The following is a 5,035-nucleotide window of genomic DNA, read 5'->3' as shown; positions in this document are numbered from 1 at the left end:
CACAGCAAGTTGCCAGGCCTCTGAGGTAGCTGGGAAAGGATTAGGAATAGCCAATAATTAATTTTTTTTTTTTAGTGTTTTTATTTTTGAGAGAGAGAGCATGCAAGTGAGTGGGGGAGGGGCAGAGAGAGAGAGAGAGAGAGAGAGAAGGAGACGCAGAATCCGAAGCAGGCTGTAAGCTCTGGGCTGTCAGCACAGAGCCCGATGCGGGGCTCAAACCCACAAACCGTGAGATCATGACCTCAGCTGAAGTCAGATGCTTAACCGACTGAGCCACCCAGGGGCCCCCCAAGTAACCAAGAATGAAGAAGACGGAAACGCCGTTTCACCTGACCATATTCTGTTTCCTCTCCTGAGACCGACACGGCACTGGCAGAGCACTCAGGGAATGTGCTCCCTGGGGAGGGAGAGCACGGCCAGGACCCAGACGCAGAATATCTGACAGGTGCTCGGGCCCAGCCTCACCGATAAGACTTGGAGCTCTTGTCCCTTGGCCATGTCTTCTGTGAAGAGGGGTGACTCATGGCAGTTATGAAACTCTGAGGCCCATGTGTATTTACGTGTTGCCCTTTCACTGCTCTGGCCAGGGAGGTTTCCAGCTTAAGGTAGTTATCCCAAGGGAATCTTGTTGGGAACGAGGAGTGGCTGGAAGGATATAGCCCTTGACTCATAGGGAAGAGTCAATAGAGCACACAGGTGAAGGCCAGGTGGTTGTTTCAGAGGAGGGAAATATCCCAGGGCCAGCCTGGGTCCCCTTCTGCTGCACCTTCCTTCTTTCTAGAAGGTACCAGTGCAGTCTGTGGAGAAATCCCCACGCTTCCTTACACAGACACACACAGAGACCCCTCCCCCCGCCCCACACACACCTGGACACAGATAGACACAGACACAACCCCCCCCCCCAAACCAGTAATGTGACCTCCAAAAGCCCTTTTCTTCTCCATTTTGCAGATGGCAATAATGGCTAATGTTTACTGACTGCTTACCATCACCCAGGGCCTGTGCTGAGAGCCTCACTTGCATTAGCAAAGAAAATTCTCACAGGAAGCCGTAGGTGGGTTTTTTTAAATGCTCATTTGACAGGCAAGGAAACTGAACACAGAGAGGTGTGAACCCAGAGAATTGTCCAAGGTCACGCAGGCTGGAAGCTGGGCAGCCGAGATTAGACATCTAGCATTCTGACTCCAGAGCTCAAACTCTTAGCCACACCCCTGTTCTGCCTGCAGAGAAGGAAAGTAAGGCTCAGAGAAGTTAAGTGACTTGCCTGATGTTGTAGGCCCGTGGTTTGCAGTCTCGATACGGGTACCTTGCTTTTGTTCTCTCTCTCTCTCTGTCTCTGTCTCTCTCTCTCTCTGTCTCTCTGACGCCCCTGGCGGCCTCTGGGCCCTCTTGACAATATCACCCGCCGTCCCCAGCGCAGGTCCCGGACTGTGGCGAAGTGAGCACTAGACCACGAGTGGGAAAGTCAGATTTGCACCTCATTTCTGCCCTTCACTCATTCCGTGACCTTGGGCAAATCAGTAAATCAGTGCTGTCATCTATAAATCGAGACTGGGGTTTGCCCCTGCCGGCCGAGAGGATTTCATTGGTCAGATGTAGTTAGGGGTGTGGACACCGCTGGATCAACTGCGGGTTGTTGGTGGTGTTTCTGTTGTTTTTCTGATGCCTGGCCTCAGGGAAAGTGTTCTTTGGGACTAGCATTCGACCTGCAGGGCCCTGTTGTGGCAGCTGGGTTTAAGTGTGGGGTTTCCTGCTCCTGCTCAAAATCACCACCCTCCATAAAACGCTCGGGGATGCAAGGGTTTAGCAATCGGTTATTGCGTCAGGAACACTGAATAGCCCCATTCTATCCTCTTCTCCGCCCAGGTGCTGGCTCGCTGGCTGACAGGAGGGAGGGCACCCGGGGGAAGGATAGGTATTTCCTCTCCTGCCACCCGCAAGTGCCCGTGGTAAGGACGTGGGACTTGGGGTCTCTCCCCAACACCTCCTGCAAAGTGCTAGTCCTCTGGGGAATAGAGAGTCGGGGAGCCAAAGCCAGGCTCGGGAATGGGGTGCGGGGCAGGAAGGGATTGGGCAGCGGCCCCCACCTCACCCCCCCCACCCCACCTGCAGAAGCCCCAGTCCTGTCCTGCTGCTGATCAGCCCTACCACAGGGCAAGTTGCACGCTCTTCCTGAGCAGAATGGGAGCCATAACTCAGCCCCATCCTGGAGGGAGGTCAATGTGCATTTGCGTCCGCACTTTTTTGAACTACGTCTTCAGTAAGGGTCAGCCATGGCCATCGTTATTATTACTCTATGACTCTGTCTGGCCTGTTTGACCCCAGAGGCACTGTGGAAAATCCACAGTTTCAGTCCCTTGGGTCCTGCCACCATGACCTTGAAACGGTTCCCTCCGACCTCCATGAACCTCCTTTTTGGGGACGGAACTACTCCCACCAAGTCGGTGGGGGCAGTGGTGTGAATTCAATGAGAAAATCGGTCTGCAGGACCCAGCCCAGTGCCTGGTGCAGAGGAAGTGCCCATCAATGGTGGCCTTTATTATGACTCGGGCTTGGATGGGACCCTGAGGGAAGAGGAGCCCGGGAACAGAGGAAGGATTGTACGGAGGTGAATGGGGGAAGGGGGGCTCCGGCGGGGAGCGTCCTCGCCCTCCTGTGCCGGCTGAGCCCTACTTGCACTCCATTCTTTGGGGTGGCGTTTATTCTCACAGCCTGGGAACTGGCGAAGGCGAGGGATGCTTCCAGGATGCAGCAGCCTGGGGATTTTCCCATGCCCTCTGTTTGTTCCTATCCAGGGGCTCGCGGAACATGTTTAACCCTTTCCTACCCCACGAACCGTTTTCCCACAAACATCACTTGCGATGTGGACTCTCAGATGATTGTCATCCCCGAAGGCAAGAGACACTCGGAGGTGTCCCCCAGCAGAAGTGTGCTGGGGCTGCCGGTGGGTGCATCTCTTCCCCATTCTGCGCTCAGTGACCTCCTGTGGGTACTTGAGAACGGTCCTTACATCACAGACATCAACAAATATTACAGCCCAGAACCAATGGTCAAATATGGGCCAGCACCCACTGTCCCCCAAGAACCTGGAAATGAGGTATGGTCAGAATTAAAGCAGGATTGGGGCCCCTGGGTGGCTCAGTCGGGTTAAGCATCCGACCCTTGGTTTCGGCTCAGGTCGTGATTTCATGGTTCATGAGTTTGAGCCCCGTGTAGAGCTCTGCTCTGAGAGTGCAGAGCCTGCTTGGTATTCTCTCCCTCTCCCTCGCCCTCTCTCTCCCTCTCTCCACTTCTCTCTCTCTCTCAAAATAAAAAAAATAAAACTTTAAAAAATGTTGAAAAAAAAAGAATTAAAGCAGGGTTGGTCTTCAGTGGTGGAAACCAGAGAACAGACCATGCAACCCCCAGTTCCTAGCAAGGTGAACTGGAGAGTGAAGGTACTTCGGTGGGCAAATGGTTGGCCTGAGGTCTATTTGGAGAACGATAGGAACGGGCTGGAGTGAGCAGAAAGGGAGCTGGTCAGAGAAGAAGCTTCAAGCAGCACCGATGGGGTGAACGGAGCCATAGCGTCTATCACCCGCATCGCTGCCTGGGTACCTATCCTGCCGACTTCCTTCCCCAGAACCCTGACTTCCCTCCCCCGTGTAGCTGGGCGCCCCACCAGTGGACTGGTGGACCATTTTCTTACGGTTCTGGAGGCCACAAGTCCAAGATGGAAGTGTCAGCACGGCTGCTTTCTTTTGCAACTTCTCCTTGGCCTCCAGGTGGTCACCATGTCCTCACACGGTCGTCTCTTGCCATGTTTGTTATCCGTGTCCTAATCTCCTCCTCCTAAAAGACGCCGGCCATATTGGATTAGGGCCCACCCCTACGACCTCGTGTTCACTTAGGTACCTCTCTGAAGGCCCTATCTCCAAATACAGTCCCAGTCTTAGGTACTGGGAGTCATGATTTCAGCATATGCTTTTGGAGGTAACACAAATCGGCAGGTAACCTCAATGACTGGTCAAGACATGGGCATGTGACCCGTGTCTGGCCAATAGTAAGAGAGGATGGAGTAGGGGTGGAGTAGGGGCCTCTGAGGAAAGTCTCCTTCCTCCTAATGGATAGCACAGGGTTGATAGCACAATTGTCTCCCTTTGAAAATTGTCACACTGGGATGTGATATGGGAACCTGCTGCAGCCATGCGGAGGCCAGCCTGCGCGTGGAGCGGATGTGGAGGATAGGGACAGGGAGCTCCCCGTGGTGGTTGTGCTGGTGAACCAGTCAACCCTGGAATCGGCCCAAAGTTGTCCTTTGGGTTTAAGAGGATATAAATTAAATCATCCTGAAACATCCCGGTCTCCATTTGAAGCAGAGATGGTCAGGGGTCCACCTACATACCTCGTCTTTCCATCCACCTGTGCGGATGGCGGGACACATTTCCCGGCTTCTCCGGAGATTGGGTTGACTGTGTGACCAAATTCTCACGAGTGGAATGTGCAGATGAGCGGAGGGCACGTGCGTCATTCCCAGGCTGACGTGGGTGTGCCCCCTTCACGCTCTCGCCTTCTTCCAGCCAGCTGGAAACTGATGCGGCCGAGACCAGGAACCCCATGTGGATGAGATATAGGAACCCCAACATGGAGACAACTCGTGTCCCTAAATTCTGTCAGTCAGGAAGAGTCACCTCCGGAAGTTACAGGGGAGAGACACAGATTCTGTGTTCTTTTTTTTTTTTAATTTTTTTTAATGTTTATTTTTTGAGAGAGAGAGAGAGAGAGAGTGTGAGCAGGGGAGGAGCAGAGAGAGAGGGAGACACAGAATTCCACGCAGGCTCCAGGCTCTGAGCTGTCAGCACAGAGCCCGACGCGGGGCTCGAACTCACGGACCGCGAGATCATGACCTGAACCGAAGTCGACCCTCAATCGACTGAGCCACCCAGGCGCCCCCAGACTCTGTGTTCTTTAAACCACTGTCTTTGGGCTGTCTTTGTCACAGCGGCAGAGCTTTGCCCTGACTAGCAACCCTGCTCCGTAAGGGTGGAGGGAGTTT

Source organism: Acinonyx jubatus, chromosome F2, assembly GCF_027475565.1.
Source record: "Acinonyx jubatus isolate Ajub_Pintada_27869175 chromosome F2, VMU_Ajub_asm_v1.0, whole genome shotgun sequence".
Lineage (NCBI taxonomy): Eukaryota > Metazoa > Chordata > Mammalia > Carnivora > Felidae > Acinonyx > Acinonyx jubatus.
This window is presented reverse-complemented; position numbering follows the sequence as displayed.